This window comes from Castor canadensis, chromosome 8, assembly GCF_047511655.1.
Source record: "Castor canadensis chromosome 8, mCasCan1.hap1v2, whole genome shotgun sequence".
Taxonomy (NCBI): Eukaryota; Metazoa; Chordata; class Mammalia; order Rodentia; family Castoridae; genus Castor; species Castor canadensis.
This window is the reverse complement of record NC_133393.1, coordinates 43,396,025-43,408,024: the sequence shown is the minus strand read 5'-3', so window position 1 is coordinate 43,408,024 and position 12,000 is coordinate 43,396,025. Positions and strand designations below refer to the sequence as shown.

General features: G+C 37.8%; 1 long non-coding RNA gene across 4 annotated transcripts in view; it reads left to right on the top strand.

Annotated features, from left to right (window-relative positions):
* LOC141425694 (uncharacterized) overlaps nt 1-12,000 on the top strand; it is a 108,359-nt gene that overhangs the window by 55,826 nt on the left and 40,533 nt on the right. The window lies entirely within an intron of this gene.

The window sequence follows — 12,000 nt, the reverse complement described above, 5'->3', positions numbered from 1 at the left end:
AATCAGTCATGTAAAATCTTTCTTTGAATAAAGCATACACCTGTTCTTGGAGGAACCTAAAAGAGAAACTTGATTTGAAGTCTCTACTTCCCCCTCTCATTAAACGTATTACGACCCCCTACTAAAATAGTTCCCAGCAAGAGTACTTCCGGTTTCTTCAGTTCAGGTGCCTGAGAACCAGCACTCAGGGACCTCAGCAAAGGCTGGCTCCCGCTGGTCTTCTAGAGTAGTTGTGAATCTGGGGGTTGAAATTGCTTGTTTTGCCATCCAGACCCACAGGTCACATTTGATGGTCTCACCTGCTGTGGCTTCTCTCCCGTCCCCTGACAGGTTGATATTCTGGAAGGAACATTTGAAAAGGTCAAGGACAGGTCGTTTCCTAGGACTGTTCAAAGAGCAATTCGTTACTGCACTAAGCCATTGGTTTCCAGTGTTGCTTTCATCTCAATCTTCTGGAAGCAACTTCCTCACTTTAACCACGGTTGGCCCCGGGCTCTTTATGGAAGATGGTGGGTACTGATGGAAATCACAGATGTGGCCAAAATTCCCCGTGTAAGTCTGATCAGAGGTCACTTGGCCCAATTCCGGTCTAACAGGTGGCACTTAGTCTTCAGAGTCGCCTCTACTTTTCAAGAGGGCTTCAGTCGTGCGCTATTCAAAGTGGAAGCTATTACTTTGCATTTTAGTTTCTGTAGACTCAGCTTTGAGCTTTTTGAAGGCTATGTTTTGGAAATAATCTTGTATAGCGGATGCCATAGGATCAGAGCAATGACACACATTGCTGTTTCAAATTACATCTCATTACACTGTGTAATGGATGTGCTAAAGACACACACTTTATCTCACATATGTTTCAGATATGTATGCATGAGGAAGTATAGTATGTAGACAGACATAGAAGAAAGAAGAAAGAATGTATGCTGATGTCTAAATAAAGGACTAATTATTGGTAAAATAGATTCCTGTTTAGACCATTATAATACTTCACAGTGTGGTCATTTGCTAATTTACTGATATGCTAGACATGACGGTCACTCTCACTTGTGTTAAACACTACATGTTTGTCTTCTCTCTTTCTTCCTCCAACCTAAGGAAAATAAAGGACATTCAGGCCTCAGGCCCTACACTTGTGAAACTGAAACATACTTTAAAATAATTAATGGATAATAATATTAATCTGAAGAGTTGAAAATAGAAATCTAAGTAAGTCCCGTTAATAAAAAAAAAGGCTCAACCATTCCCTTGGTATTAAAAACTACAGACTTAATATTGACACACCGGGCAAAAACAGGGATAAAAATACTGACACCCAGGGATATTACTGAGACCTCCAATAATGTCATCAGAAACAACCTTACAACCTCTGACAACCATGAGATTTAACACAACTGCTCTACGAGGAAGATTTTTAGCACTGCCCCCTATCTCCCATCTGTAAAGGGGTCCAGCAGGGCAGCCCCCTAGGGTTGCACACATAGCCTTTAATTCAAGAGTCATATTTATAGATCTCCTAGGAAAGAATCAAAGGCCAAGGGTGGTTGGCCCAGACTCTTGTTCAGGCTGGAGCATAGGTCACGGCCATGATTGAGATTTGCTGCTGATGAGGGAAAAGCATTGATAATTTTTGTCAGCTCTGACAGATCAGTAACAATAGAACATCCTCTCACGAAATTGTGGCCACCTTGGTAGCCACAGTTGGTTTTATTGAAATCAGTATTTAAATCTTTTAATTATAGTAAAAATATGTGTAATGTAAAATTTATACATTAACCATTTTTAATGTATAATTCAGTAGTGTAAAATACATTTGCATTGCTATGTGACCAATCTCCGTAATGTCTTTATTCTGCAGAACTGAAACTCTGTTCCCATTAAGTAGCTCTCCGTTCCTCTGGCCCCTGGCAGCCACCACTTACTTATTGTTTCTGTGAATTTGACTAGTCTTATTACCTCATATAAAATCATACAGTATATGTCTTTTGTGACTGTTTTAGTCTCAAGGTTCACCTATGTTGTAGCATGTGTCAGAATTCCCTTCCTTTTTAAGGCTGAATAATATTTTGTTTTATGTAGATAGCAAATTTCATTTCATCTGTTTTTGGACATTTGACTTGCTTTTACCTTTTGCCTATTGTGAATAATTTTTGTTATGAACAAGGGTGCATAAAATTGGTGAGTTTGATTATAGCAATAAAAAGGTCATTTTTCATTTCATAGGTAAACTGCTCCCTGATTATCAGTACATTGTATTTTTTGCAAAGCATAGAATTGTTCTAATTTAGGAAGCCATAATGGCTCATGATATTCAATATAGCCAAGTGGAATTAGGGAAGCTACTAGCTTGGAGCAGAAATAAAGTTAAAATTTGACCTACATTTTAATCTTGGCTTCCTTTAGTACTTAGTTTTTCTTGCCCAAACTGTACCATCCCAGGTACATTGAATGAACAGTATTGCTCAAAAGTTGCATCCTGGCTGATATAATAGTCAGGACTAATACTTGCATGCTGTTTAAGATGTTCCAGACCCCATCATCTGACTGTTAGCATTTTAGTAAGTTTTATCCTAATGTCAAAGGGCAAGATTACAATTTAAAAATCTTCATTTGCTTTCTTTTAAATCCTTGACTCAGGCAGCTCTTTATTTCTTAAAATAGAGTAAGTGTTTGTTCAGACACTACCCTTAAGCTTTGCACACTATCACTGCAGCTGTTTTACAGAAGGGAAATGGAGTCAGAGTGGATGAACACCTTGCCCACTGTACACAGGGCTGGTGTTGAAGTTTAGGCAATGAAAACTTAGTAGTATGGAAGCTGAGATTAAAATTTAGGCAGGTTATTTCACTGCAGCATTCATTCACTAGATCACTGTGCTATGGATATATACACAGATAGAAGTGGGGTATATATTTTTTGACAATCAGCAATGGGAGAAGATATATTAGAATTCCATGATATGGTTAGAAAATGATGCACCAGCATCTGATAGAAAGTATTCTGGTTTTGTAGTTGAACGCTGTGAGACTGAGTCCCAACTCTGCCATCAGCAGGCTGGTAACACTAACCAGGTGTTTTTTTTATCCTCTTAGCTGCAGTTTCTTAATCTGAAAATGGAGACTATTATAATATCTATTTGACTTAGTTTTGAAAAGTTAAGGAAATAATGTCTGTTAAGTACTTAGCTCATGGTAGGTAGTCCAAAGTCAGTTCTCCTGACTCTTATTAGGCAAGAAAAGAATGTGGTTGTAACAAACAGGAATGTGTTTTTATGAAGGCATTTAGTGAATAAACACATTTATTACCACTTGAAATTTTCTTGTGTAGAAACGCCCTTAGGAATTGGATTGACTCCTCTTTCATTTGCATTCTGTCAGAGTCTATTCATAAATACAAGGACATACTTGACTGGAAACCAAATGATAGATTCTGCTAAAATCAACCTTGTATTAACTTCAAGCAGAGAGGGACACTATTAAGGGGCTGTACCTGTATTCCCTTCTTTTATCTCTAGAATCACACACTGTTGAGGACCTGTCATAAGTCAGCCCTTTATGCTAACTTATATCCCAATCTCTCTATGTTGACCCAAGTCAATCATTGTATAAACATGTCTTGGCAGACATAGGAAATGTTATTAAGTCTAGTGTTTTATTGCTACAACAATATTCACGTGGGAGCCTACATATTATTTCTTCATTTAACTGAGCTGATTCAAGAATAACCCCCATGAGTTCAGCTGATTCAAGAACAATCAGTCTTGGTAGGATAGTGTTGTCCAAGGAAAAAACGTCTCCTCACTCCAGTGGTCTTTGGACCAAAGAGAGGTGCACTCAAATCTAGATCACCCACTCTCAGAAGGAAGACTGAGAAAGAGTTTCTTCATAGAAACCAAAGGACAGCAAGTGTTCTTATGTGGATGTAATTACATCTGTACACATATATAGATAAACCCTATTTTTTAAATGTTGTGTCTGCTTTCCTTTCTTTGTAATGTTTTCTTTGGGACAAAAAGTTCAACTCCCTCAATTTTTTTCTGTATGTGGTGTTTAGTGAATGATTACCATTAAGTCACATATCAACTGAATGGAAGTTCAAACAAGCATAGGAGGTTTTGGAACATCTGTAAAATGGGTTCTAGTTTCCTATTTGTACACTAAATACCTTGTCAAACACATTATTCAAGTTTCTAGCCTCCAATTTTTTTCAGAAAAAAATCAAAAGAAAACAAAAAACATTCGATTGAGTTTGAAAATTAGGAATGGAATTATGTGTTGCTTTCTTTCATTTTCCTCTCGTTTATTTCCTGAAGTGACAAAGTGAATGTCCACCCTCAAGTTAAGCTGCATGGAGGGCTTGTGGTATTCTGAATGGGTAACACTGAAGATGTGGCTGCCCAAACTCTTTTTGAATGTTGGTTACCCCTTCCAGTGTCTTTCCTTGAACAAGCAGATCCCTCCTTAGGAATGGGTGGATGTCTCCTGCCAACATTTACATTGAATCATTTTTTCCTGTAGGTTAACTCTGCCTACAACTTCTGGGTTACTGTTTTAACACGCTATTCACTTTTTTTTTTTCAATACTGAGCTTGAACTCAGAGCCTACACCTTCAGCCACTCCACCGACACTTTTTGTAATGAGTTTTTTCAAGATAGGGTCTCACAAACTATTTGGCCAGGTTGGCTTCGAACTGCAATTCTCCCAGTCTCTACCTCCTGAGTAGCTAGGATTATAGGCGTGAGCCACCCACACCTAGCCTATTCACAAATTTTTTGAATGTAGTTACTGAGCATTTGCTTTTCTGACTTCTCAGGGACACTTTTCTTACACTACACTATAAAGTGTTAGGCTCTATTCCTGTTTCAGAGATGAAAGCAACCATGAGCTAGGGCACTGCCTGGTGGAGGGGTGAACAGTGAAGTGTGGTTCAAGGTGAGAATTCACAGACCCTGCTCCACTGAGCCATGTCTCCCCTATCTGTGAAGAAGCTGCTGGATTGGCAATTCTGAGAAATATTCTCAGAAAAGTGGAAGATTTAAAAATAACCAGACTCTCCCTCTGTTCTCTTATCTTGATACAAGAATTTGTCCCATTCACACCTACCTCCTCCTCCACTGCCTCACAAGCAATTCATCACACATTCAAATATTTCTATTTGAGAAAAAGGTGTCCTTTGTATTAGGGAGATTCCTGCATACCGCAGATTCTGCTTCTTGATTCTTGACACATGTCCAGGATTTAGGGACAAGACTTTTCATAAATAATTTTTAAAGGGGAATCTTTGTGGGGGATTCATTCCAGAAGCCCCTGAGGGCTACCAAAATCCTCAGATGCTTAGGTCCATTATTAAAATAGTGGAGGAAGGAAAAGAGGAAAGTGGAGGAGAAGGAGGAGAATGAGGGATGAGGGAGGGGGTGAATTTAAGCACTTTTGTTAGTGTCACAATGCACCTCCAGTACAGAAATAATATGATAATTTTAAAAAAGTAAAAAAATTAGAAAGGCATAGTATTTGCATAAAATGTGCATATCCTCCTACATACTTTAAATCATCTCTAGATTATGTTTAATGCCTAATACAGAGTAACTGCTGTGCTCTATTGTTTAGGGAATAAGGACAGGAAAAAGTCTGTCTACGTTTATATAGATGCAATTTTTAAAACTTGCTTTTAATTGGTGGTTGGCTGAATCCATGGATTCTGGGCCAGCAGACATTTGTGTATATTTCCTTTTCTCTTTCATGTTCATATTGATTCCTGGACTGTTTTTCTATTTCTCTCCTCCTCCTCCTTCTTTCCTTTGCCCTTATTTACATGTGCCTTAATTTCAATAAATATTTATTGGACATCTACCTCAGACTAAGGAGTGGGCTAGGTACAAGAGAGATATAATGAGAATCATTGCCATTTCAGAAAATAAGCTCCTCTCTAGAATCTTGTGTCTCTCTTTTAACTATAGTAGAAACTTTAGCTATAATAGAATATGGAGTTATTTTTCCTGGATTTTTATTATGTTTCTTGTAGTTCACTGAAAAAGACAGAGAAAGTTAAATATGTTATATTTTATTGTAAAGAACAAAAACATAATCCATATGAGTTTTTAACATCTTTCTGTGACACACAATTGATTTTATGCTCTTTACATCAATGGCCCTTGACTTGAAAAAAAGCCCATTTATTTATCATTACATTCCTCTCCTTAAGCATGAGAAAAATGCTAGGAATACCGTTCACATGCTGGTTTATCTGTCTCATCAGGAGCAACTGCATATGGTTATATGACTTATATTCAGATACCTGCTGGTCTTTTGCATAGTAAATAGTTTGAAACCCATGCTCCTTAAACTTGACCCTGCACCAGAATCACCTGGAGGGCTTGTTAAGCACCTGTTTCTGGAGAGTTTCTGATTCAGCAAGCTGGAGTAGGGCCTGAAAATGGGCATTTCTAACTTGTCTTGACAATTGCTGATATTGCTGGTGCTGAGACCTCATTTTGGGAACTGCTTGTGAAGCTTAACACACAAGCTTGCTTCTAGGGGACTGATGCAGATCTAATAACTCATCCTCTTTTTGTTGTTGTTCAGAACCATGAACCTTAAAACAAACAACTGAATAAAAAAGTATTTAATTATACAGTCCTTATTGAGATATTTCTCTGTGAGTGAAGAAAGTAAAGGTTATTCTCTAGAGGATCAGAACTTCAGCTTTGGCATGAGTCCAACTGGCAAGAGGACCCTTCTTAGGTGCTACCTGGTGTTTGCACACCTCTCTCCAGCTGTGCTGTGCACTGCTGGGGAGGTTTTAAGGCAACTCACATGATATTGTTTTTCCAAGCAAAGGAACAAAACTACGAGCATGACTCAGGTTATTAAATGACTTTAAGGCCTCCTGCTCTCACTGTTCTTATAATTTAGAGACCTCTAATCTTCTTGAACTATCCTGCTGTGCCTCTCACTGACATCATTTGTTTGAGCTTTGGATTCAATAATAAGATGATGATTTAAAAAAACCAGCAACCTTAAAAGCAGAGCTCCTTTAGAGCCAGGCTGTGGACAAGCCAGCTGTGTGAGTAAATGTAGGAGTGTGTCCATACAAAGGGCATATGTGTGAGGGAGAAATGCAGAGCTCTTGTACCACCTAACATCAGAACACACAAATACTTTATGCTTTAACAACTCCAAGTATCAGGTGTGCAAGGGGCTGAGTGACCCAAGAATGAGTTTTAGAATTTTAAATACATTTAAATCTCCAAGAAGACAGTTTCCTTATCTCCTGGAAACAAGTGGTCATTTCCAGGCCACTCTAGTAAACTTCTGTCTCAGTAGTCCTCAAACAAGATCTCTGAGACAAAACATAAGCTGTTACAATAGTTTTCATTTGAACCATAAAAATAATTCATTACAGCACTGGAAGTTTTTTTTTTCTTTTTTTTGGTGGGTGGGGGTGGAAGCTGGTACTGGGGTTTGAACTCACGGCTTTGCAAGGCAGGAGCTCTACCACTTGAGCCTCACTTCCAGCCTTTTATGATCTAGTTATCTTGGACTTTGGGTCTCTCTTTTTGCTCAGGTTGACCTGAACCACCATCCTTTTATTTTAAGCTTCCTGCTGTCTATGGGATAACAGGTGTGTACTACCAATCCTAGTTTCTTTCCCATTCAGATGGGGTCTCCCAAACTTTTTGCCTGGCCTGAAATTGTGATCCTCCTAACTGCATCCTCCCATGTAGCTTGGATAGCACACATGGGCCACCATGACCAGCTATCGTTTGAGGGGGTTTCAAGAACACCCTGTCTGGGCTGGCTTCAAACTGCAATTCTCCTGATCTTACCTTTTCAAGAATTTAGGATTATAGATGTGAGCCAATGGCACCCAGCTAAAAGCAGATCTAAGAGGGAAGTTTGAGTGCCTACATTAGGTCATAAAATAAACAACCTAATGATGCTTCTCTTGCACTTAGAAAAATAAGAGCAAGCCAAACACAAAATCCGGAGATGGCAAGAAATAATAAAGACAAGCATGGAGGTTCAGGTGTGGTGGTGCACACCTATAATTTCAGCTACTTGGGAAGCAGAGATCTGGAGGATTGCAGTTCAAGGATAGCCTGGGCAAAAATGTTAGTGAGACCCCCATCTCACCAAATATGCCAGTGTGGTGGTGGTGCATGCATGTGATCCCAGCGATGGGTGAAGCAAGCATAGGAGGATCACAGTCTGAGGCTGGCCCCAGGAAAAAACACGAGACCTTAAGACCAGGCTCAGGAGGTACAGTGCATGAGACCCTGAGTTAAAAAAAAAACCAGTACTGCCAGAAAAAAGGAGAAAGATAATCATGGAGATTAGTGAAATGAGACTAAAAGAACAGTAAAAAGGATCAATGAAATTAATGAAGCAGAGACTGAAAGTGAAAAGATGGAATTTGCCCATATTCCTATAAATTTCCATAAATATTCCAATAATATTATTATAGGAAAGAACGAATTCAAAATATCTTTGAAGAGATAAACAAGCATGACAAACCTTTAGCTAAACTAACCTAAGAAAGAGGAACTAATAAAAATAATAAAATTAGAATCAAAGGAGGGATATTACAAAAGATACCACTGAAATCCCGAGGATCTTTAGGGAGTATTTTTTTTTATTGTTGTGCTGGGTGGAGGTACATTGTGGCATTTACAAAAGTTCTTACAATATATCAAATATATCATTATTGAATTTACCCCCTCATCATTCTTTGGGGAGTATTTTGATAACTTATATTCCAATAAATTAGAAAATAGAGAAGAGACAGATGAATTTCTAGATACATATATCCTATCAAAATTGAACCAAGATGATATAAACAACCTAAGCAGATCAATAATAAGCAATGAGATTAAAGCAGTAATAAAGTACCCTCTAACCCTCTCTCCAAAAGCCCAGGACCAGATGGATTCACTGCTGAATTCTACCTGACCTTGAAAGAACTAAAACGAATGCTCCTTAAACTATTTCATGAAAAAGAAAGAGAAGGAATTCTTTGAAACTCATTCTATGAAGCCAGTATTATCATGATACCAAAATCAGATAAATATACATCAACACATAAATAGGATCAATGACAAAAAACACATGATCATGTCAATAGATACAGAAAAAGACTCTGATAAAATTCAGCATCTCTTCTTGATAAAAGCTCTGAAGAAACTAGGAATAAAAAGGACATACCACAGCATAATAAAGGCGACATATGACAGACCTATAGCCAACATTATCCCTTGTGGGGAAAAACTGAAAGCATTTCCTCTAAAATCAGGAATGAGATAAGGGTGGTCTTTCCACTCTTATTCAATATAGTGGTTGAATTCTTCACTAGAGCAGTAAGGCAAGAAAAAGAAAACAAAAGGGATACTAATAGGTAAGGAAGAAGTCAAATTATCTCTGTTTGAAGATGACCTGATCCTATATTAAAAGACCCTAAAAACTTCACTAGAAAACTCTTAGATCTGATAAACACATTCAGCAAAATAGCAAGATGCAAAATCCACATACAAAAATAAGTAACTTTAGTATACCAAAAACAAAGAGACTGAAAAACAGATTAAGAAAACAATTCTATTTCCAATATCCTCAAAAAAAAGCTAGGAATAAAACCTAACCAAAGAGGTGAAAGACTTATACAACAAGTAAATTTTTTTTGTGGCACTGGGATTTGAACTTAGGGCCTCACACTTGCTAGGCAGGCACTCTTGCCATTTGAGCCACTGCACCAGCCCAACTTCCACAATGAAAACTCTAAAACACTGATGGGAGAAATTGAAGAAGAGACTAGAAGATAGAAAGAGCTCCCATGTTTATGGACCGTCAGAATTAATATTGTGAAAATGGTTGTATTACCAAGGCTATCTTCAGATTCAATGCAGTTCCCATCAAAACTCCAATTATGTTCTCAGAACTAGCAAAAACAATCCTAGAATTCATATGGAAGCACAAGAGGGCCTAAATAGCCAAAGTAATACTAAGCATGAAGAGCAACTGGAGGTATCACAATACCTGACTTCAAATTATACTACACAGCCATAGAACAAAACTGTCATGGTACCTGCACATAGAGACACACATAGACAAATGGAACAGAATAGAAGACCCAGAAATAAACCCAGGCAGCTACAGCCATCTGATTCTTGACACAAGTGCCAAAAACGTACATTGGAATAAAAGACAGCCTCTTCAAAAATCATGCTGGGAAAACTGGATATCCACAAATAGAAGATGGAAATTATATCTGTATTTCTCTTCCTATAAAAAATCACTTCAAAATGGGTCAACTACTTCAATGTAACACCTGAAACAAGATCTAGGCACAGGCAATGACTTTTTAAATAAGACTCCAATAGCTCAGGAAATAATAGCAAGAATTGACAAATGGGATTGCATCAAATTAAAATGTCTCTGCACAGCAAAGCAACAATTACCAAAGTGAAGAGATAGCCTAAAAATGGAGAAAATATTTGCCACTATTCTTCTAACTGGGGATTAATATCCAGAGTATATAGAGTACCCAGGAAATTAAACACCAAAAATATAAATAATCCAATCAATAAATGTGCAAATGATCTGAACAGACAGTTCTCAAAGTAAATACATGAAAAATGTTCAGCATCCTTAACTATAAAGGAAATGCATATTAAAACTACACTTAGTTTCCATCTCATCCCAGTTAAGGTCGTCATCCAGAAAACAAACAACAACAAATGCTAGCAAAGATGCAAGGGGAAAAGGAACTCTCATATACTGTTAGTAAGAAGATAAATTAGTGAAGCCACTGTGGAAATCATTATGGAGGTTTCTCACAAAACTAAAATTAGACCTCTCATATGCTCAAAGGGATCAAAATTAGTATATATCAAAGATACTTGCACATTCATGTTTATTGCAACACTATTCACAATAAGCAAATTATGGACTCAGACCAGTATAAAGAAAATGTGGCATATATACACACAATGGAGTAATATTCAGGTATAATAAAATTATGTTTGCAGGAAAATGGGTGAAGCTAGAGATCATATTAAATGAAATAAGCTAGACTTAGTAAAATAATTATCATATGCTTTCTTTCTTATGTGGACTCTATATTTAAAATAGGGACATGAGAGTCAAAGGGGAACTATTTGAGAAGAGGAAAGGGACCAACAGAATGGAGAGAGGGACAAATATTGACAAAAAAGGACTGATGTACAAGGCTTATTATCAGATGTGCTAATAATAAGGGGTGTGAGATAAGATCCAGGTATCACAATCATTTCAAAACTTTTTAGTTGATTCTGGTGCAGAATCAGATTTGGGAACCACTTTGGTCTAGGAACAGAGGTGAGAGTGACTGATTTCCTCAAATGCAGGAGACAGCAAAATCTAGGGAACTTCATAGAGGTGGTGGCATTTAAGCTAGGCCTAGAAACCTAGACATGATTTCAAACAATGAGCAAGGCATTTTGAGGCAGAGGGAAAACCACAATAGGTCCTAGGAGCTGTAGGAATTCATGGCATGTTTAGGGTAGCAAAGCAGCCTCCAGTAATTGCAAGTGGCTACCTCAGGGGGTGTGTGGGAAGGACTTGAGATGGTGGGGGATTGGGGACAAATTACACACTGTCTGAATGCTTATGTAAGAAACGTGGATGCTGGAGCAGGTAGCAGAAAATCACCAGCAATTTTTAATTAAGGGGAAGTGATATTTTAAACAACTGTATCCTAGAAACACAATTTGTGAACTAGCAAGGGAGAAAAACATATAAAAAGAATAGGAAAGCAAGACTCTCATTAGTAGGCTAGCTAAGGGACAGATAAGAAATATTCAGGATTTGATTTTACAAAGTGGTAGTGAAATAAGTGATAGATTTGGGATTAATTTTGCAGGAAGAACTTGTGGGACTAAAGAAGGAGGAAATGAAGACAGTATCAATTTTCTTGATGTGATTGACTGAAACTAAGGACCAAGAAGAACAATCCCATGTACGAGTGTAGAGTTGGAA